The 24,305-nt window shown below is 44.3% G+C and overlaps 1 long non-coding RNA gene across 1 annotated transcript; it reads left to right on the top strand.

Moving 5' to 3' along the window:
- Positions 1 to 15,718: 15,718 nt before the first annotated feature.
- LOC147272444 (uncharacterized) lies at positions 15,719 to 20,822 on the top strand. Its single transcript, XR_015115887.1, has 3 exons — positions 15,719 to 15,850; positions 16,490 to 16,582; positions 20,438 to 20,822. It is a non-coding gene; the product is annotated as an uncharacterized LOC147272444 (long non-coding RNA).
- Positions 20,823 to 24,305: the final 3,483 nt, after the last annotated feature.

Below are 24,305 nucleotides of genomic sequence, written 5' to 3'. Positions count from 1 at the left end.
CCCCCTCCCACAACACACACACACACACACACACACACACACACACACACACACACACACACACACACACGATGGATAAAAAAGTCCACATTCATACTTGTCCTTTAAAAATCCTGCCAAGGCCAGCAAGTGATTAGCTTAGCTTAGCTTAGCTTAGCTTAGCTTAGCAGGGGGTTCAGCTCAGTCCAACATCGAAAAAACATACTTTCTTGCTGCTCACGCATGTTAAATCTAGCTTGTTGGATATGTACACGATCTTTCAGTAAAGGAACGCTGCAGATTTATTTGGGACACATACCTATAGATATTCCCACTGAAGCTGTAGTTAGCTTAGCATAATGAATGGTAGTGGTTGGGTACTGTTAGCACACCTCCTTCAAAAGTCAAATAGTGAACAAATCCCCCTCATCCTCTCTTACAAAGTGGGCCATGATTGGTCACAGCAGTTGCTCTGCTAGTTGTAAACTAATATTTTGTCTGGAAGAAATTTTAAGCTATCAAATCGACGCACCCGAGTCTGGAAAGTAGTTCTGGCTCTGTATTTGATTCTAGGTTTTCAGCGTCCCGTGATTTTGAATTGTTATTTCATAGTAAATGTTATGATGGCAAACAGGAGTTTGGAGAAAAGTGTGTTTGGTTTGAACTTCAGATGGAGCTACGCTAACCTGCCCATCCGCTACCATTCATTGCGCTAAGCTAACTAGCATCACTGTGGGTCTCACCTGCCCAATACACATCCAGGTGACGGAGGGCTATTTATCTTCTTGTCCGGCTCCAAGGAGGACGGTGATTAATGGTATTTCCCCAAATGTTTGTGTGTTCCCTTAAGACACAACCACAACTTTTTAACTGCCATTATGCGATGGTGACACGCGGCAACATCGCTGCAATTAAGCTGTATTTAGTGTTCGCGCTAATTGCCTGTTTAAACAGCATCGAAACAAAAACTGGACTTTCAGGCAACTTAATTGTATAAACTCATCGATTTTTCATTGGCAGGATATAAAATATCAGATTACATCCAATTATAGCCAACAACTGGTGGAGTGTTGGAGCTTTAGTGGTACGTTCAGGTTTCAGAACACAGGAAAATACACGATTCGGTTTTTCTGCCACTCATTCTCAAACAGAGCCACAGTGAGAGGCTTTTTTTTTTTTACTCCTTTTTTCGGTCTCGTTCCGTATCGACTCCTGGACAAATGCCACACGTACGCGAGGAAGTTCTTCCGTGTGCGTCTGTGCATATATATGTGTGTGTGAGTGTGTGTGTGTGTGTGTGTGTGTTTGCGCACGGGCTGGAAGCCTTCTGGACAGGGCCGAGGGTGAAGGGGAGTGCTAACACACTCTCCTTGTCAGCGGCAAGGGTAATTACTCCTGGCTGAAATTACTCAACATTTGTTTATAAGCTCCCCTGAGCACACTGTAAATAGATTGTCTGCTCCAGTCCAATGCCACTGAAGCCCTGCTGTCCCCAGCAAACATGCACACACAGGTTTTAATGTTCAATTCAATGCCGTTTTTACCTCATCGTTCACGCTGACCCAGAACCTTTTTTTATGCATTTTCCTTTTCTTAAATGAATTAGTAACGTTTAAAGGCGACGCTAAATGCTCCGGCACTCCTGTTGTGTCAAGTGATTTCCTTTATCTTCCCAATCTGAGCATCTCATTCCTCAGTTTGAGCCCTTGATATTTTCATCCCTCCTAAAACTTTGCATGTTGTCGAGTTGAATCTATTAATCCAGTATTGATCTCGGCTCTGCCGCCCTTTTCATGGCTCGTCTCTCCACCTTCCCTATCTTTTCCATCCCTCACTCTTTCTTGCACCAACAAAAGCTGCGATCTTTTTAGTATGCATATGAAGAGAAGAGGAGGAGGAGAGTGGTGCGTGTGTGTGTGTGTGTGTGTGTGGGGGGGGGTGGTAGAAAACGAAAGCTCTCCAAGTCAAGGTCCATCCATGTAGTTATTGTATGAGATGGTTCCTGTCAAAGATGACAGTTGAAACACTTGACCCACAAAAATGAATTCTTTGCCAGGGCCAAGTGACAGCCCAAAGTAATTCATTCTCTTGAAATGTTGCGGGAGATGGAGAGAGAAGTGAAGAGAAGGGGAGTGACATGGAAAGCGATAGAGCAAGACAGAGAGATGGCAAGCAACGGAGAGAAAGAGGACGGTGGAAACAAAGAGAATTATAAAGTAAGTGGTGAGAGCACCAAAAAAAAAAGAAGGAATCACGGCAAGGGAGAAAGATGAGATGGATAAATTAAGACAAATCAAAGCGGCTTATTAATCCGCTTCTTAGGTAGACTGTGTTCGTCATACGTGATTTGTTAATGATGATTTTGATTGTACTCTTCTGTACACAAACCTCCCAGCATATGTTGTTGTTACTGCAAGCTGCCATGCGGGCTAATTTGTCTTAATTACACTGAGTGTGTTTGCTGCCTACCACGGCCGTCCACCGAGAGGGACGGCCACGTTAGATAGAGTGGAGAGCAGGGAGCGCAACATCTGTCTGATGTAGAGTGGAGGCACACACACACACACACACACACACATGCGTAATTGCAGAAGCACATGCTGCGCAATATGAACACTCATATACTCACACGGGCATTTACAGTTAGATACAAACACACACACACACACACACCTCTAATAAAACCTTGGTCTGGCCACATCACCGCCATCCCTTAGCCCTTACCTCCCGTGTCCCGCTAATGGCGGCCACCACAGAGGTGACTGTGTGCAAATAGGGCCATAGCGCCGATAGCCATCCATCACAAGGCCCCGGAGCAACATTACACCGCTCTAATGGCCCACTCTGGCCTTCCTTATGATATTAATCCACTGCCTCACAGCACTGATTTCATTTGTAAAGTGGTGGGGGGAGTTTGTGTTGTTTTTTTTTTCCACAGGGTGCTAACGGATGGCGTGACAGACGCGACAACACGCATACGCACTTGTCTAGCTGCTCAACTTGGTACACGCATGCATACGCAGGGACATAAAAAATAGATCAGCGCATGACCCCCCCCCCCCCCCCCCCACCCCACAAAACACACCTCACCTCCACCACAGTCTCGCCTACGGAACTTAATTTCAAAGAGTCCAATTCAATAAAGCTTCTTAGATCTGGAACTATCTCAGCAAGGCGCGGAAGGAGACCGACAGATACGGGGGCATCAGCCAATTATTTATTTATTTTTTTGTCCTTTTTTTTTTTTTTTTTTACCTCTGCAGGCAACGCTATCAAAAAATCATAAGCGGTTTTCATTTGTGAAGATTATTTTACAAAAAAAAAAAAATAGAACAAAACACGTGAGTGAAATCTGTGTTCACAACAGAGCTTATTTTTGGCAGAAATCCACAATGCAATGTAAAAATCTCAGTGACCTCTGGCCAGGGGAACTAACAGTCATGCTAACTGCTGGGTAAGCTAACATAAAACATGTCACCCCTGCAGCACTCAGTAAACACGGCTTAAAAAGACTCTTTCAGCATCTAAGTTTTGTGCACTTCAGTTCTCACGATAGGTTTCCAGGAGGAGTTAATATATTGACTGGTGTTGCTGTGTGCGTGATCTCGCAACATAATGAGGACCTGAACGCTTTTTTAACCCGCAAAGTGAGGACACTGCGGGAAAGCGAGAACGTTTTGGGAACGTGAGGACATTTTGGGAACGTGAGGACATTTTGGGAACGTGAGGACATCTTAGCTGGTCCTACATTCTTCTGAGGGTCGTTTCAAGGTCAAAATTTGGTTTTAGGGTCAGGGCTAGGATAAGGGTCAGGGGTCAGTGGTAGGGAATGCATTAAGTCAGTGGAGGTCCTCTCAAAAACATAAGTGCAAGGTATCTGTTTGTGTGAGGTTGTGTATGCTTCTATGTGTTTGTGTGTGTGTTCTTGTACTTGCTGCATTGTGAGGACTGGAATGCGATTTTTTTTTTTTACTGCACAGTGAGGACATTTTGGGAAAGTGAGGGCATTGTGGTCAATCTGCATGACTCTGAAGGGCTGTTTGAAGGTCAAAGGTTGTTTTAGGGTCAAGGTTAGAATTAGGACATGGTGAGGTTAGGATTAGGGTCTAGAGGGATGCATTTTGTGAGTGAGGTCCTCACAAAGCTATAGATACAAGGATGCTTTTGTGTGTGTGTGTGTGTGTGTGTGGGGGGGGGGGTGACCTGAGGAGCAGATGGTGGGCTGAGATGAAGGTCTGCTAGCTGGATGTCAGAGCTCGAGACATTTTTGTTTTTGTCTTTTTTTTTTTTTTTTTAAATGTTACACACACACACACACACACACACTCGCGCGCGCCATATGAATGTCAAAAGCTAAAAGTGTCAACTAAAAGGACACAAAAGACTTCAGGTTTCCCCTCAAATACCATAGTTGTTGTTTTTTTTTGTTGTTGTTGTTTTTTGCAAAGGGAACATTTTATGTTTTCATCCCTGACACAGGTGAACATAGATGTCACTCTTCCAGGGTGTCTCTCTTAACACACACACACACACACACACACACACACACACACACACACACACACACACACAGATTTAAGCACTAACTCCTTCCTAGAACCTGAATGTTTTTAAAACCACAATGGCAACCCCGCAGACAGCAGCACGTGTCTGTTTTTCTTACTCCCCCCCCCGCTTTTTTTAATTTTTTTTTTTTTTATCAAACATTAAATAGATCACAACACTATACTACTGGCTATCCATTCCTGCTCTTCCCCATACTGTGTTAAATTATAAAAAAGGCAGTCTGTCCTATGTAAAAAATTCAGTGCTTTGCTGCGGATGAAGAGAGCAGCAGCAGACAAGCGGAGGAGTGGAAATGAGGCGAGCAGAGGAGCGGTGATGTCTGGCGCTGAACGTGTCGAGGCAGAGGTCAGCCAAACTCTGGCAAAACCCAGAAACAATAACACACAAACACACTCACACACACACACACACACACACACACAGATATTCACATTGTGTGCCTGTAAATTGTTCTATTCACTTACTGAAAAACACTGAAATTTGAATAACCCCTGGTCATGAAAACAAACTTTGTGAATACTGAGAGATTTTGATGCCTTTATTAAGGATTGACTACGCTTTGAGTTCATCGGAATCAGCTCGCATGATGTCCATGAAACTTGTTATATGTCGGGAATACTAATGGCTCAATGGGCAGTGTGTGTGATGAAGTGATGAAATGTCTTTGAATGCTGCGCCGTCCTTGGCTGACTGGTGGGTGCAGTTTCATTATGGATGTTCACTGTACTTTGAAAATTAGCAACAAAAAAAAAAAAAAAAAAAAAAAAAAACCTGGCAGGTATCAACAGCCTCAAAAAAAAAAAAAAAAAAAAAAAAACACACTGGCGTCTTTACGCGCTCCCCAGTGTTCCTTGCAGCCCTTGAACTTACAAAAAAAATAAATAAATAAAAATGGATCGCAAGTGACTGAAGTGATATTGGTGAGCGAAAGAAAATTAATATAAAAGTAAAACACTTAAAATACAAAACTCTGTTGCCAGAGGTAAAATAGCTGTCAGACATGACCTTCTAACCCCGTGACAGACGGGGCTCGTCACGAGAGAGAGAGAGAGAGAGAGAGAGAGAGAGAGAGAGAGAGAGGAGCGCGGATAAAGACACAATATTTCTATAGATACACTTTTTAATGAAAGGATGAAAGAAATAGGGGAATCAATAAAGGCGGAACAAGTAAAAGAGCTGGCACTTTACTGTAACACGCGTGATGAAAGATTTACTAAAGACAGCGGTGACAAGTGGGGAATGAGGGAGGGGAGGAGGAGGAGGAGGAGGAGGAGGAGGAGGAGGAGGAGGGGAGGTGGGGGAAAAAAAAAAAAAAACCCCACAACGAGATTAGGTAGAAATAGTGAAGGAAATTAAAAGTTAGACTATTGAAATCAGAGAAACGCTCTGCAGAGGGGCCAAGAGGGCAAACCAAATATTCCTTGACTTAACGTCTAATTCTGAATCTGAATATTAGCCTGCTAGGTTTTAAATGTAAATATGCCATTATGCTGTCATTACAGTGCTCACATTTGCAGGCCCACAGGTCAGACCAGGCACTGTTAATTTTGCAGGCAAAAGCGTTTTTTTTTTTTTTTTCTCCTTCCACCCCCTCCGCTCTTGAAATGTTAATAACTTTCTATTAGTTAATGTAGCGTGACTAAAATTCCGATTAGATATAATTCATTTTAATATCTGTGACTGGCTGGCCTGATCATTTTCCGCCACGTTCTCTCGGCCGCATTACACGATTCTAAATTGGACTCATTTACATTGGCTGGTTAAATCAAGGCCTTCTCTTGCAATTTAGCTGTCATCAAATCAATTTTGTAATTTTCTTTGCTCTTTGAGGTACGACTGTTCCGAATTGAATAATACCAGCCATCACATTTAATTAGCCGTTATAGCGTGTGTCAGAACACGAGCGGATGCGGCAATATCTCGAAATGCGACGAGACAGCCATAACTTCATCAAAGCATATTGCGCAGGACAAATGTTATTTAGGTTTGACTGAAAAATGCCTAATTATCTGCTGGTCGGGGCTTTTTCTTGGTTTCAGTGTAAACATTCCCCCACACAAGCTAGAACTCGCTACGTTCTTTTGCATCGCCGGCGAGAACCCGCCGCGCACTGGGCATGCAGAGTTTGGGTGGGACCACTGGTGGATGAGGGGGTTTGGTGGTGGTGGTGGTGGTGGTGGGGGGGTTAGGTTGCACTGGAGTGGAGCTCCCATGTGGCTTTGCTCAATGGTGACTGAACCATAAGAACAGAGGGACAGAGGGCTGCACACCACAGGGACTCTGGGAGAGCTCAACCTTCTCTGGGAGAAGCAGTGCCTTGGGTAAGTGGCGGTGTTGCTCCAGATCAGAGGACAGTGAGGCTCTGGGGGGAGGCAGTGCAGGGTTGGGAGGCAAGAGGCTGGAGCGGGAGATGAGGGAGTAAGGACTGGGGATAGGAGGGCAGATCACTGTGGGAATAGCACGTTGGTTATAACTCTCAGGCTGATAACGGCGCTCGCTCGGGTTTCTTTTTTCCCCTCTCAACAGCATTGCGTGCTTGATTGACACAGTACTAATTGAATGTTACACTGACCTGTTCAGCCTCTGATGTAGGATTTAGTTTTCAAATGTCATATCAAACATTTCCCTTCTTACTACGACACCAGCATTTGTGGACCTGCAGGAGATGGACGAGATAATGGAGACCCGCGTTAGAATGTCACTGTCTGGGGAAGGAGAGGGGACACTCGATGGGGGAGTCGCAGCGATCACTGAGGATCCTGGAGGTCACGATCCATCTCAGGTCAAGTTCGCGTCTCCAGATCTGTTCGAAAATCGGCCTTAACTTCATCTAAATTGCGCTGAACGGATTACACAACGATATCCATCAGGTTAATAGTCAACTAAGACAAAACAATGAACTTCCTGCCATTTCAAAATGGATTTAAACTGAAATTACCCTCCTGTACTCACCTTTATCGGTACGTTTCAGGGATATTAAAAGGCATCAGAATTGTCAAAATACAAATTTTTTTTTGCCAGAAATAAACAAAAGACCCAGTCATTATGTTTTCAAATCTTTAGTTCAGCATGTTTACGTCAAGCATTATTGAATTGCTCGAATGCCCAAATTTTTAGATTTTAAGAACAGAAACGACAAATCGATGCAGTACAATAAAAGTTTTGCAAAGAAATGAGTCTTACAACACAGAAGCCGTTGAGGCTGGACATCGGCAAGTACTTCGCGATACGTATCACGATACGATACGTATCACGATACGATACGTATCACGATACGATACGTATCACGATACGATGGTATCAGGATATGATACGTATCACGATACGATGGTATCAGGATATGATACGTATCACGATGCGATGGTATCAGGATATGATACGTATCACGATACGATGGTATCATGATATATTGTGATAAAATTTAAAACAAAGCTGAAAATACAAGTTGCTGTGTATGTACATCAGATGATAAACATCTGCTTTAAAGTTTCCAGCTAACCACAAGGTTGTCTCCTTACTTCCTGCCTCCCTCACTACAACAGGAAAGGCTGTGCCGCCAGTTAGCTAGTTGGCTAGTTAGCTGTAATAGGACACCTACCAAAGCAGCTGTGAGGACATTGTAATGTATTTACAATGCGTATAAAACGTGAATTTTTTTGGTTAAAAAATCTATATTTAGAACTGGGTTATTAAATATGTTTAGGGGGAAAAGTATTGCAATATGTTGCAGTATCAATGTTTAATACAGCCTGAGTTAGGTTCAAGATAAAACCCAGTTCTGCAAGTTTGTACCTTGTAGCTGGGTAGCTGTAGAACCTGCTCTGTTCCTAAAGAACAATGTTCATGTTAGTGTGCTTTTACACACGAGTACAGCTACAGTATGTTTTAGGTTGTGTTGGTTCCGCAAAAGTAAAGTACTGGCATTGAACCTCCGTTTCGTAACTGCAGTATACCGTTGACCCTCTTTTCCCTCGGCAGACTGACTCAGGTTGTTGTTCATCTGGAACAGGCGAGGTTCACTCTTGCCCTCGCGGACGTTTTATTTGGTTTCGTATTTTTGTACTTTTTTTTAATAGGAAGTGATGATGCACATTAATTAAAATGAGCAGTAAAACCATGTAAATGTGCTAGTTAGTTTGGATCTGCAGGTTTACGGAGGTCAAAGAGAAAATATAAACCCAAGTACAATTGAAAGCAAAGGAGAGCGGGTGCAGTAGCCGCTCTGGTGGTAGATGTATTTGGATGAGTGTGATTGGAGTCGAGCCAGATGATGAAAGATTTTGCATTCACCTAAAATATCTGAAGCTCTGATCGCGATTTAGCGGTTTGATAGATTACAAGGTCGATTGATATTTCACAAGGATGACAGGAATTTGACTTTAAATCCAATGTTTTCAAGACAGTGACAGAATCAAGCACGCAGTATTTTTTAAAAGCGTGTTGTGACAAGTTATGTTGTCCTGTACACACACACACACACACACACACACGCACGCACGCACACATCTGAAAGACAAACGACTTATATTCTCAACTACAGTAGCCGTTGCTCTCCATCGTGACAGTTTGACAAGTTGCATGTCCACCCTCCACCTTGACCTTCCTTTACCCGGCGACATGCTTCATGAAGGGGACGCTACTTCCTGTATAGATGGAAAACACGGCCCTGAACATGCACAATCATTCATTATGGACGCCGTTTTCTTGAACACGGCAAGACGAGTCCTACATTTCAATGCGTCGGTGACATTAAACATGGTATTGCCTCAGATCTTTATTCCGGGAGGTGTTTCAATTATTCTGACCGTCTCTGTCAGCTGTTTTGAATGGGTTGCACCTCGGCTCAATGAAGCACTTGAGGGATTTGCTATCTAAATCTCCCTTCACTGAGATACATATCAAAGCCACAAATGTCAAAGGAGATAGCAACGTTGCAGCAGTGGTAAATCCACTGGCTGTTACACAAGTGCATCTGTGAGCTCGGGGAGTATTTTCACATCTCACATGTGGAAATGCAGGATGAGGTCACTTAGGTGCAAAGAAAGAAAGACAGAAATAACTATGGTTATTACAAGTTAAACCAGACTTACAGATCCCTCTGAGCAGTGTGTGTGTGTGTGTGTGTGTGTGTGTGTGTGTGTGTGTGTGTGTGTGTGTGTGTGTGTGTGTATGTGTATATATATATATATATGTGTGTATGTGTATATATATATATATATATATATATATATATATATATATATATATATATATATATATATATATATATATATATATATATACATATATAAGCGGAACCCTGCCCGGATAGCAGCCAGATTTGGGCCTCATTTGGGCCAAACATTGATTGTTATCTCGGTAACTAGATAAGTTTAGCAGAGTTTAAATAGAACTTTTAACCAAAGTTGGAGTTTAGCACCGCTAATTAGAGCTAGAAATACTTTGTTACTGTACTTACATAGTTTTTTCAGGTATACTTGACCCTAGCGTTCACATATACACCCTACATTTTACACAAACATCTCTACCCCTCACATTACAAACAGGCTTGTTACTCTCAGTTCAGAGTTTTGGTTGGAGGTAGCGACGATTGTCGGGTGTCGGCAACACAAATTAGCAGATATACTTCTACTTTGTCGTAGTGTAGCTTAAGTATTATGCTCCAGAACGCTAGCGGGTTCTAAAATCGCTCAGAAGAAGTTATTCTACCAACATTTATTCAGTTGACGAGTAACTGGTGAGTGGAGAAGTTCCGGCCTCGACGTTGTAAACGGGAACTTTACATTTGTTTAGGTGTTGACGGACAACCGTCAACGCCTCGTCAGAGAGCCTTTACGAGCATTAGCGTTTTAGCGTTTAAAATGCGACAATATTTTCATAAATTTTCACTTTGGCATTGCTTTTCAAAAGTGTGTTACGGTTGATCAACTCAAAATCTGCTAGATGCAAGTTAGCTTAGCATCATGACTGGTAGTGGATGGGCAGGTTAGCATACCTCAGTCAAAAGTCCCTAAATGTAGTTTTCTCCCTGAGCAGTTTTTTTTTCCGTAGTAAGCAAAACTCAGGTTGCGTGGAACATTTACTGGAAAACATGTAAAGATTGCAAGATACTGTGTATTTCTCTGGTTATGAATACAAATACTCGTATCACTCATTGTCCCTATTTATATATGAGAATAAACTCAGTCAAAAATACCGTCTTTTGCATTCCTTCCTCCTAAAAGTGCAAACAGCCGCTCCTCTCCCAGGCGCCTAGCTGGTATATAATGAGGGAGAAATGAACTGCAACACTGTCAACAGCTTATAGAATAACAAGCCCCCCCCCCCAAAAGCCCCCCCCCCAGCTTCAATCACGCAAATACAGGCAGCTAATAGAACTAGCCTGTGAATCTCTTCATCTTTTTGTGATCTCTTCCCCTCCTCTCTCTCTCCCTCTCTCCCTCTCTTCCCATCAGTGTAACACAGAGAGCAGCTGATGTTTTAATCATGGCCGAGGGGCTCATTGTGATGTGCGGCCACCTCTGGGGTCTCTAATTGTCTCAGACCAGGCTGGCTCTGCTGATCACCCTGCGTCTGGAATGGTAAATGACTCACAGCGAGCCGGAGAGACACAGACGCTTCACGTATAGAGCGCCGCCGTTTGAACGTGTCGGATTTATTTTATTCATGTATTTATTTGCCTTTTTTTTTTTTTTTTTTTTCTTTTTAGCAGAGCCTTTCGGTGTGTGCGCGCGCGCGCGTGTGTGTAAACACATTTTGGAACACAAGGCTTCATTACGGCTTCTACTTTCACCGACTGGTGTCACGGTTTTCTCTTCTTCTCAATCCTGCACAGACAAAATATTCCCGCGGGATTAGAAGGAATGTCCTCTTTTAAAATAGAACCTAGATTACGTGATGCAGTTTATTCCCCAAAAAAGGAAAGCGGCACTACGCCGTAACCCGTTCAGGATATTCACAACATACCCACCAGATGTTTCATGAATTCGATATTTAGAGGTCCTGCGTGATGTCATCTGTGGTTTCCAACCTCTGGGTCAGGGCCCCACAAGAGGTCATGAGATAATTCTTGCTCTTGGAAAGCGGCACTCTCATCAGTACTAGGGTACAACTCGGCGGGGCTGTTTAACTGCACTATTTTATTGAAGTATCTCCTGCAATTACATGAGAGGCTCAGAATATTAGAATTGAGGAGCAGAAAACTCCAGGCGTGTGGGCTGACTTTGATTTTACTTTTAAAGCGAAAAAATGTATCGCGCTAGTGGAATAAAGGCACAAATACGCAGTACTATGCAGTACCGATATGTTGGAATACACACGGGATCTTCAGTGGGGTTGTGTTTTCTTCATAAACAGACCAGATTACAGTAAACCCTGGAATATGTCGACGTCGATGGCCCCGACCCGTGTGCTAGCGCACCAGCTAGCACGCGACACCTCCCCCTTTAAAAAAAAAAAAAGCCTCATTGTACTTCCACGCAAAATACCGTGGAAAAGCAGCTGGTTGTTAAAAGTTAAAGCATTAAATCACCGTGACGCTGAGGAATCTTTCGACCTTAAACGCCTTCCAGACTGTACATCCACTAACAGACGAGTAAAGCGTGACGGAGTGTCGTGTTTTATACTGGAAACACACCGTAGCTCGATGTTAAACGCGTTCCGCCTGCTGCTGGAAATCTGGAGGGAGTTCATTTGCGCCTGAGGTTAATGCGCCATTAATGAGCCTAAGCTCCTAGCGTTAAGTTAGTTAGTTAGCTGATGGTACACCTGTGCTTTCAGGTGTCCCTACGCCTCTTCTTGGCCTCCTCTTGTGGTGCACACGCCTCTTTACCTCCTTTAGAACGTGCTGCACACACCTTCCAGATCACTCCCCCGCGCCCTTCTTAACCCATCTTGCTGTAACTTGGGGAAAACAAATTTAGAGTTCAAACTTTAAACCAGGAGAATATTCATCTTCGACCGTTTTTTTGTTGTTGGTGGTGGTTTTTTTAATATTATTATTATTGTTTTGTCACGATAATTCTTTATGGTCAACGCTTGTATTCTGTATTTTTCCCAATATAATTCCCGCCGTGGCGCAGTTGGAGTGTTGGTCCCTGAACATTAATAAGCGGCAGCAACTCAAGTGTTGCGTACACTTAATAACAAAGCATGTCGATGTCTCCCCGTCCCTCTATCCTCTGCCCTTATTAGCATACAATCTGAATGCTGAGAGCGCCGACAATGGTGAGGTCAGTGCCGCTGGATGGGGTCAATTCTGAGGACGGCTTGGCAACACGCTCTGTATGTGTCTTTGCATACTGTAGGAAATCTATTGTGGTGGGAAGTTAAGTGGCGGTGAATGCCAATAGTAGACCTTCCAGGCTGCCTTCTTGAAAATACAAAGCAGGGCCCCCGCCAATGGCGTTCTGCTCCATTTTACCTTTTTGAAGAGGCAATCCAAGAGTTTAACCCCCAGAATATTATCTCTCTCTCTCTCTCTCTCTCTCTCTCTCTCTCCTCCTCGTATGAGCAGAACGGTCGGCACTCATCACTCAAAAAAAAAAAAAAAAAAATACAATTTTGTTCTGTCTGTCTGGTCCAGCCTGCGATAATCCGAATCCACTTTTAGAGTGCTGATAAGACAACCTATTAAATGTAATTATAAAATGGGTGGTACAAATTGTTAGTGCTGTAGCTATCTTCAAAATGTCTTAATGTCTTGAAATAGCCCTGGTGATTTAAATCATTTTAGCATTTCCTTGCAATTAGCCTTCACATAATAATACTGAAGCTAATTTCTTCACCACGTTTGACATTATAAATGTAATTGGCTCCCATTCACATCCCCAACGTGACACATCTATCAAGTCTCACGGGCGACATTTATGCGCGCGCGCGCGTGTGTTTGCGGTTAAAAATATGATCCGCTTTGCATCTCCGCCATAAACAATCGCGCCCCCCCCCCCTCTTTTTTTTTTAACCCAAATCTATCAACCTACATCGTTTTAACGACTCGCCATTGATTGCGTTCCCTCTTTCAATTTAACGCTCTCAATAAAAATAAGAATCTATAATGCATTCTAATTACACTTCTTAGGTGACCTATGTAACGACTGTTTCCCGATGAAGGCTCATTAATTGGCCTGTCACAGTTCAGTTGGAGGCTATTGTGGCACTGTCCTTTTCATAGGCGTGTCGGCATGACCAGCATCGCTGAATTCTCATATAGAGGAGCTCCAATAACAGTTAAAATGCTATTAAAGTGGATGAGGCACGGCTATGCTGCTGCTCTCTCTAATTTGAGACACTGACTGGAGGGCTGTGTGAAATACTCTCCAGGGGGAAACTATTCCCCACTGACTCTGGCATATGTTGTGAGACTGAGTGCACACAATCACGCACACACACACACACACGCGCACACACAGGCACAGGCGCAGGCGTACACATGCGGACTTTCTAATTGCTGCTGGGGTGTAAATTGTAGCTGATAATGTTACGGTCATAACAGCCTCTCCTTTAAACAAATATTTCCCAGCAGTCATGCGCGCACACGTGCAGGTGCAGGCACACACACACACACACACACACACACACACACACACTGAGGAGTAATAATCATATCACCGTGATGAACGACAAACATGAATCCGGAGTGACACACGTGCGTGTTTCTGTAGTGTACATACATTTTCTCGAATGTTAGGTGAAATATTATAGATTTAATTCACGTATTCATGGTCTATCAGAATCAGATGTACTTTATTGATTCCAGCTGCAGGTGCTACCATGCAAGTAGAAGTACAGAACAGAGATAAAGAGAAGTAGTCGATATTGGGACGTAAAATAGAAGTGTGAAAAGTAGAAATGGGAATTCAACAAGTAGGACAGGGAAGTATGGAATACGAAAGTGCAGCGGTTTAGATGTGCTGGAGGAGCCTGTTTCAGCTGTGGCAAGAGGGAGGTGCAGCCTCACACACACACACACACACACCCACACACACACCCACACACACAGAGGAAGAACATGTTTTTAATGCGTCAGGCTTCATAAATGTCACGCTAAACGCTAACAAAGACGGAACATATATAACCCGTTCATGTATTTATATATACTGGTTACCGACTGTTATAGAAAAGCTTTCTGATGATTCCATTCAAGGCCAATCGTGTGGCTGAGTTTTACAAAAAGGGAATTTAAGAGTAGAAGGTTAGCGTTAGCACCCTGGGCTAACCAAATTGCAACGCCAGTGACTCGCCAAACCTTAAGGGACGACAACAAATAAAAGATACTTCTCACAATAATGACGTTAATACACGGAACTAATTAATTATTTTGAATGTGTACATGCTCGGTCTCATTCCAGTATCGTCTTTTAATACCACATTTAATGGACTGGTATTTTGGCGACTCCATACATAGTTAATACCATTACTGACCAAATTAACCTTGAGTAGATCTTAATTACATTTAGTTCCATTTGGTTGGCTTTGGTTGGTCATGCAATAACACAGCTAGCGGTATAGCAATTGGGGGGGGGGGGGTTCCCTCTATGATTTATGATTTATTTATTTATTTATTCATAAACATGCCCTATGCAGTTACTTTGGGCCAACAGGTTCCATCGTAATTAAACGGCAGACATTCTTAACTGTGCGTTCACTGGGATATAAATCTGCTGAGCTGAATCTCGATGACCTTTGACCTCTTAAATGTTTGCAGTTCATCCTCGAGTCCCAGTGGACGTTTGTGGAAAATTTAGAGAATTCTTTCTGCTTTCCGGGGGTATTTTGCTCGTGTGATGCGTTTTCCGACCGGGATCTTCGGCCTTTGAGTGCTAAATTTTTTTCAGTTCATCCTCGAGTCCCAATGGATGTTTGGGGCCCATCAGAGGAAAAAAAAACCCATCTGTAAGTTATTCCTGAAATATTAATGACAATTCAGGGTCGGCTCTTGACAGAGGCGATACAGGCGGTCGCCTAGGGCGCCATCTGCTGGAGGGGCGCCGCCAGGCACCGTTGGCCTCGAGGAAAAATAAATGAATAAATAAAAATAAAAATAATTTTCGATGCCCAGTCGCCCTCCTTTGTGTGTCCTCTCTTGAAAATGTTATATTAACATGTTATTTAATATATGAAATGAATAAACAATGATTTTCCTAAAATGTGGCGCTGCTGATCACATGACGGCGGTCAGAGGGATCAGAGGTCAGGTCACGGACAGGTGACGGTTTTGTTCCTAGCAAGGTGAAAAGGCTGTCCAAGCCCTCGGGTCCGGAGAACAGAAAGAGAGAGGAGGAGAAGAGGAAGCTGCGACATAAAGGTAACACGAGCCTGAACCATTTTTGCGTTTATTAGCACACACACGAAATATTGTGTGAAGACGTTTTAAGCTAAATCATAAAGCTAGCTAGCTAAATCATAAAGCTAGCTAGCTAGCTAAAAAGTAAATCATAGAGGGAACCCCCCCCCCCCCCCATTTGCTACACTGCTTGCTGTGTTATTGCATGACCAACCAAAGCCAACCAAATGGAACCAAACGTAATTAAGCTAGCTAGCTAGCTAGCACATAGCTCTGCTTACTGGCTACGTCGCGTTTACTGTGAAATGCGCTGTTTATGTTACATGAGCGATGTGTGACGAGTTTTCATTGGTTTTCTGCAGGTTATCACCTCTGCCTGTATGTGCGCTCTGATTTGGTACATTATTTCCGTTTGGTCACGTCATCATTACGTCGAAAATGAATTTTACCACCGTCACCACGAGTATATTAACGATGGTGTGCCCACTGACACAGTTGCTGCTGCCGGTGCTTAGTTCTCCTACTGTCTTAGCACGTTTGATATTGTGCTGAATTTCAGTAGCCAAGTGATGCAAATGCGAGCTTATGATTATAATAATTATTATTATTATTATTATTACTTATGCTAGCTTGTAATGTAATACATTTTCCTCTGTCTAGATGCACTCAGAAGATATTTACAGAGCCCTCAAACAGCTTCTGGAGAGGGGACGGCTGATCACACCTCCGCAGAAACGCCACCAACTGAAGCATGTAAGTTTATCCAATTGACTGTGTTATTGTTGTTGTTACTGAACGGTACGGCCTCGTTGGCAATGCCAGTAAATGTCATTTTTAGTCCATTAAAATGGAGTGAAGGGAAGCGCAGCACAAACCGAAAACATCGGGGCGCCCGCAGACGTAGTAGCTGGGTGCTTTTAGACCATAAGTACATGCTCGTACCGGTGAATCCACCTCACAGACGAAAACGAGGCGCGTAACGCGGCCCCTTTAAGCGACGGGATTGACGCGTACTTAAAATGTCAGTCGTCTTCCCTTAAAGGCTGGAAGAGTAAAAGAGGTTAAGTAAACAAATTTTCAAAGATTTTTCTACAAAAAGCGGAACATGCAGCATCAGTGGTTTGATACAGACACATCAATTTCAGCCTGACACCATCCCCTCTTTTGATTAAAATTCACTCCATGACAAGCTCTCCACTGCCACTCACGCAGTCATCTGTCAGTGTGATTCAGTACTATACAATATTTTTCAAAAGCCTACTTGAATCCCAATGAGAATCCCATTGACAACTTATTGCAAGACCCGCTGATGAACATCGATTGAGGAGGGGGTCTAGTTTGGAGTGGAGCTGCTCCGTCTAACGGGGGGGGGGGGGGGGGGGGGCTTCATAAGAGAGTGAACCAGGATCAGTGGCCACACCTGATAGGACGGACCAGTGACCCTGCATGATGAGAAAACTTTCTTACTTTAAAAGCATCCTGATGTTACGCGCATGCATGATTGCACGTGAGTTATTGTGTGTGTGTGTGTGTGTGTGTGTGTGTGTGTGTGTGTGTGTGTGTGTGTGTGTGTGTGTATGGCCCCCAAATTTTTTATATGCCCACAAGAACAGGGTGTGTTCTCATACTTATGGTACTTCCGAGTCCAAGGCTGGCGTGCAATAACGAAGACAGCACTTTCAATAACCTTGACGGACAGATTAAAAAGAGGATTCAATAGCAACTCTTCCATGTGAGCACTCCATCACCGAGGCCGCTATCCTTCAAACGCCGCTCCTCCCTGCCTTTATCGTCAGCTCCTGTCAATCATTTGTTGGCCTGGCAAAATGGCCTCTGCTCCTCCTGAGGGGTGCTCGGTGTTCTCGATTATCCTCCGTCGGTTAGCGAGGGACGACGACGACAAGGAGAACCTTATCGTTGGACTGAAGGGTTGTGTCGCGTGTGAAGATACCACCAGAACTAATAAAATCACTCACGCACGCGCATGTGCGCGCATGCACACACAGGAGGCTTGATGAAGTTTCTATCTGCCTGCACAGTCAGATTTCTGGCCGCTAAGTCCCTCACGTGAGTGGCCTTGTCAATCTCCATTACTCCCCACATTTCTACGGCTTCTAAACAACCCCCTCGCTGAGGAGTGCATCCGCCCATCCACCATCCTTTACAGCTGCAGAGCTCCTGAGCTCACAGGCTTAGAAACCCCCACACCACCCTTCCTCTCTCTCTCTCTCTCTCTCTCTCTCTCTCTCTCTCCCTCTCTCTGAGTTTTCATGGCGGCTTTACTCGCAGCCTTTGAAAGTTCACAGCCTGGCTTGGAGGCACAGAGAGGAAAATCAAACTGCTCAAGGCGGGCTGGGATCACAGGTGAAACCCCAAACCCCTTACTCAACCCCCCCCCCCCCCCCACCCCAACCGGCCCCCCGCCCCCACCACCACCACCACCAAAAAAAACTGATGTGAATTCTGGAGACACATCGCCTGAAGACGGGGCAAAGAGTTGAAATGAGTCTCTCAATGCGGAGCATCCTCTCAGCTTCACCTACCTGTTATTTTCTGACATTATCATATCCAAGCGTGTTGTGCCACCCCCCCCCCCCCCCCCCCCCGCTTTCATTTAGGTAGAGGACTACAAATATGGGAGTCAATTAGCTCCTAACTCTGGACTGATGGGACGAGGAAGGAAAGTTTTCTGCAGTAAATGTACACACAGTGTATATCAACAAGAGTGATATATCAGCTAATTAATGCTTCCAACTGCTTCCTAATTGCTGTGGCCCCTGACCCACTGTTACCTCCTAGGAGCCGGGCTCCGCCCAAAGGGCACCGGAGACGCCTGTGCTCATGCAGACTCATTCAGGCACAAACGCATGCACGCACGCACGCACGCACGCACACAAGCACAGCGAGCTACCACTGTGATCCCTGAATGTCAGGCTAAGGGCATCCAGGGGCCAGCAGTCTTCTCAGCCTAGCGTTCCGGGAGTTGATAAAGAGCTTGAAAACACACAGTGGGCAGTTTAGCCCGGAATAATCTTTGGGATTACAGGTCAAAAACGATTCCAGACACAAAAGAAAAAAAGAAAAAGAAAACACTGAGTTTAGACGCCCTATAATGCGCGCTGCCACTACTTCGTCCCGACAGCGGTTACTAAGCTGTTATTCGTGATTATGCTGAAGTGTCATTTGGTATTATCCGCGGAGGGTGGAAGATGTCGTGAAAAAAGACTGTAGCCTCTTTCAGCTCTTGTTTTGGCTGTTCAAATTCCCCCTACACAGCCAGAGATGAATAAGACTCACAGCTACAACTACTGGCATTCATATCTTATTTTATTTCTTGCTATAAGGTGCTTTTATTGTCGCTTTTCCGGTATAAAAGAAATCTGGACTTCACAACGCAGGACAGCAGTGCCGCGCGTTCTGGGGGATGCAACAGGACGGGAAAAAAGCTGCACAGGCGATTGGGGGCGCACACGAATGCAAATATGAATCTGGAGGAGTCTGATTTTTTTTTGAAGGACACGGGAATGAAAGATATAACCCAGGTGGTTAAATTACTGCGATGTTTCGTCACAGCACCAGACGCCAACGTATCTCCGCCACGGATGTTTTCTACAACAGCTGGAATCAGAACTGATCAAACTATGATGGCAACGCCGCAAACGGAACGCTGAAATATCCCATGAGTCTTTCCACTGGCTGTATCATCTATGCCCCGCCCACTGAACAATAGTGTTGACAGAAAACAAACAAACAAACAAACCAACACATGATGTCCCTCGTGTTCATTTACCGTGTGAATCACGAAGTCATTAAATCATTTTACTGATTCTTAGCGAAAAACAAAAAGAGTTCATAATTCAGGAGAAACAAATAACATAACTTGATCTTATTGCCTTTAACCGCAGCTGCTACATCCGTCTGAATGTCAAGCAAAGAATTTCCTCCGTAAGTGAAGATATTATCATATTTCAAGAAATATATCAAAAGGACAAAACAGTCGAACGATTTAGTTGAATTTATCGGACCAAAAGCTACCGACGCTTTTTAACGCAGCTCACAAAAGGACATTGAAAGGAAACCCGGTCTGCTTCGTGTCTCAGAGCAGGCGCCGGCTCGACAGCGGCGGAAACCTCGGCGTTGAGGTTTTTTTTTGGGTTTTTTTTTTTCCCTCTCTATGCAGAGGATCAAAAAAATGAATGTGATTTATTCAGAAAACAATAATGACCCGCTGAGGTCAAGAGAAAAGAGGGAGTTATTAAAGTCTGTAAAGAAAGTGGTGTTGAACAGTATGACGGTCTCAGTACACTGGAACGTGACTTCTCGGGTTCCGGTCTTTCAAGCGTCCTCCTTGAAGACGGCTGGCGAGCGTAAGGCTCCGTGTTTTTTGGGGGATTTTCTGCCGTCCCGTTCTCGTTTAGTCAAAAATCCACAGGAAGTGAAGGATGAAAACTTTTCGGGCCTACATCTTGGAGGCATTCTTCACAATTAGAGAATTGCTGGTTTATTTTTCGGACACTAACCCAGGATCTGGTCCAAGCAAGGGGATCCAGATGGGCCTCGCAGGCCGGTTCAGATATATAATCCCTCCATCGTGTTCTGGGTCTGCAGGGACGTGTCTCATCAGTTGAATGTGGCTGGAACGGAAGCAAGATACCAAAACAAACTCCCCATCGTGTACACGAGATCCCCCTCACAGCTCTGGTTTGGAGTCTTGGAGTCTCGGAGTCTCGGGTGTCACTTCCATGCTGGATATGTGAATAAACCTCGACATGACTTAAGTCTGCAAAGCTCCTACTTGTTTCCTCAGGACAGTTTGTATTTACAACAAGAGATGAAGTGTAGCGACAATACAATGTTCATATTTATAAGTTCGCTGATAACAAGGTTTAGTTCAGGCTTAAGGAGGTTTTGACCTCACGCTAGCTCATTAGCATGCGGCTAGTCCAGAGAGCCACAGGTGACAACGGATTTTTTTTACAGCTATTTTTTTTAAAAAAAGTGAATAAATCCTTATTTATCACCAACGGTTTTTGCGAACTCGACTCTCGCATCATTTCTGAGGACTTCCGTGGGCTCGGCCACCTGGAGTCGCGCCGCATCTCACCTCTGCAAACGTTTTGACCTTGATTTTGATGAATAATTTTGTGAAAAGGTGAAGGACCATAATGAACGAAGGGACATTTTTGTCTCAGGAAGGCAACGGGTTGTTGGGGCTTGTGCTTAGAAGAAAAGTTCTTGTGATGTAATGGAAATTTTTATTTTTTTTTAAACGCCACTCGGCGGTGTAAATATGGATGTGTGTGTTTATTCTCTCCGTCCCATTAGATATCGACTGACTGATTCTGTTCTGCGGAGCACTCGTGGGATTCAAAGTGTTAAATCATCACTTCAAAACTTAATCTATCGTTTAATTAAAGTTGTCCGATATGAAAACAGAGCCGGCCTGCTCAGAATTAACTTCAAGCCTCCATTGTGTCTCCGTCTAGGCTGCGGACACTTGTGAACCGGCTAATGAAGATGTGTTAAGATACAGATTCAGGTCCATTTGCATGCAATTACAGCGCATTGCTTAAACGCCAGAGCTGTCAGCATCCATGCGTCCACATATCCTGCATCTGCAGTTCTCCGGAGGATCACCCCACCCCCGCCGCCGACCACCTCCTCCACCCTCCTCCCCCCTCCTTGCTCACCCGCGCTTCGCCAAAGTCATTGCTCTGCCTCTGCGGTTTTGTGGCAAATGGCTGTCGTCCATTCAAACGTGTGAAATCGTAATCATCGCTGTCTGTGGATGGGTGTAATTAATGTGCTCCATCACAGGGATTCGGATGGCCAGTATGTGGGGAGCAGAGCCAGCGAAGGACATCGGCTAAATGATGTGCTATTATATGGAGTGTTTGGTCATTTGTAATAGCACGCGGCGCAGAATGTGTGATGAGCAAAGAGGAATGTCCTCCTGGCGCTATCATCATTGTGTTCATTAATTGCTTTGTTGATGGTAGTCGGTAACACAGCAGGTTGGGTGTGATGAGTGTTTATGCAACAGAAATAGCTCACATTCTGCCGGTTTTGGCTTTGCAAGGAAGGGAGAGGTGGACTTGTTAAGGGGGTCCTGCCTGCTGGAGGAGCCGAGCGCCCGAACTCCTCTGCATCCCAGGGTGCTGCCAAGCTAGTCATTAGCTGAAGGGATATTTATTTATTCTTCCAGTGGTGGTGGTTTAACTACCAGTAAACTAGAGGCCAACAGTAACATGACGCGGATGCGGCAGCAGATCCCATCAGTCTGCCTCTTCCTCCTCCTCCTCCCCCTCCTCCTCCTCCTCTCCTCACACACGTTAGGAGTGTCTTCCTGGTCCAACCTGAGCTAAGCAGAGACCGAGAGTTCAGGTGTGTTTCATTGCGCAGGCGCATCATCTGTCCCTGCAGCTCTTGCACAACATACTGAACGCTTAATCCCATTTTCTGCTTCTATAATCATTATTTATTGTTAATATTTTGGTTTTGTTAGTAAAAATAAATTATATAATTTCACGAGAGCTTGCCCTTTTGCCCTCAAGGGACCTTTTTGCAAGATTTTGTCTGTTTATGCGTTATGATGTGGCAGCGATTCACGATTGAAAACGTGTTATGATGGTGAAAAACTAAGTTATGGTTCTATTTGTGCAAGACAGGCCCCTCCCATTTCTCCTCAAAATGACACACACACACACACATACGGACTCAGAGCCACCCAGCCCAACAACCAACGAGCTGGTGGTTTTTACTTAAATCTATTGAAAATTGGAGAACTCGGTTGACCCGTCATGACGCAGGAATACGCGTCCTCTAGTCTAACCGTCTAACCGTCCGGTTAGTTCAGTCGTTGAGCAGAACCGATCACACGAGCCAGCACATCTGCAACAGCTGGGATGAAACACACGGAGAAGCCCAATCACGATCGCGATCTGGTTCTTTTCAACATTTCTACGGTACATGTGAAGGGAACCGAGTTACACTTCCTGATTTAGTCATCACTTCCTGTTTTGGATCCACCCCCTTTTACACCCACAGTGAGAACCGAACGCTCAGCACGGGCACAGTGAGTTACGAGAAAGCAGCAGTGAAGTGCAACAGTCGCATCATTTTTTAATGCAATAAAACGTGCAGCGCGCAACGGCGCACGATGATTCCTCATTCCGTCCAATCAGAGAGAGACTAAGATCTGTCCACTATCCTTGTCAAAATACTAAATGGAGGGTTCTGTTTTTAGAACCTCGTAGATCGTATAAAGGTGCGCTAAAGTTGTTCTAGGGATTTGTCCCTTTAATCCTCCACAAAAACTCTTCGGCTTCGCCGAAGTGAAAGGTTAAGGGGCACAAACAGCGACCATGGTCGTACCGAAACGTCCATTTGTCTGATTCTTTCGGCAATCAATCTCGCAAATAAATATTTTACCTCCTCCGTGCCTCTCAGCAAGAGTCAAATTGAAGGTGACAACTGTAATTTGTATATTTGGAGAAGACAAAATATTCTCAACACCTCTCAGTATAATCCAGGACTCCTACGGTCTCCGGAATGACTACGGAAATAAATCCCCAGCTCTCAAACATTACACTCTCCATGGTAGGAGGATTTATTCGACAGTATTAGCTCATGTACCTAATACATTGGCCAGTGAGTGTATTGAAGTCCCAATCATGTCAGTTATCGATTCCCAACATTTCCCAGAATGCCTGCTTTTCCCGTGAAAGGCATTCTGAACCTGCTGTAGTCGGCTGCAGGCTATACTCAGGTGTGGGGAGCTGCAGTAGCAACGATTGCAGTGGCAGAGGAAGGTCCTCAAGCCCGGTAAATGTGAGAGACAGCCCCTGACTCAAAGCATGTCTCTGGGCTGTGTTGCATGCTGGATCACAGAGTCTGCGCTCAGCTGAGACGTTGTGTTCCTATGATGTATTTCTGACTCTCTGATTGTTGACTGTGGGTGCAGAAATGATAAAAGAGGCCATTTGTCTTTGATTCTGTAGGAGTGACACCAAAAACCTGACATGTTAAGATGGATGCCAAATGAAAACTACATCATATCAGTGCTGGAAATATCTCAAGGTGCCTTTGGTGTCGGCAGGAAACACAAAAACCACAGTTATGGCCTGGAAATCTCACTTGCTTCTCCTCAGTATGGACTTCAGTATTATTTGATCATTTAATTTCGTCATTGGTGAGGACAGAACGATGATCTTAGTCCCTAAGCTTCCGTGATCGATGCTGAACTTGAGCTACATCAGTTCACTAACCATTTTTGGTTTTTTTTTTGGGGGGGGGGGGGTACACCTATGGGTCATGTGACATCACAATTCAATACAACTCCATGCCCCTCCCCTTTTTCTTCATACTTTTGCCTGTTTTTTGAGGGAGCAAGGGTAGTTTTTGCTCTGATCTTGCTTTAATCTTTGTTTGGTCCCCAGCTTTGATCTCAGGGTCCTGGCTTTTTATCTCTGTTTGG

The sequence above is a fragment of the Aulostomus chinensis genome, chromosome 1, assembly GCF_037954235.1.
Source record: "Aulostomus chinensis isolate RoL2024-O1b breed Wild chromosome 1, RoL_Achi_v1.0, whole genome shotgun sequence".
Lineage (NCBI taxonomy): Eukaryota > Metazoa > Chordata > Actinopteri > Syngnathiformes > Aulostomidae > Aulostomus > Aulostomus chinensis.
The sequence above is the reverse complement of the archived record's forward strand: the minus strand, read 5'-3'. Positions and strand labels throughout refer to the sequence as shown.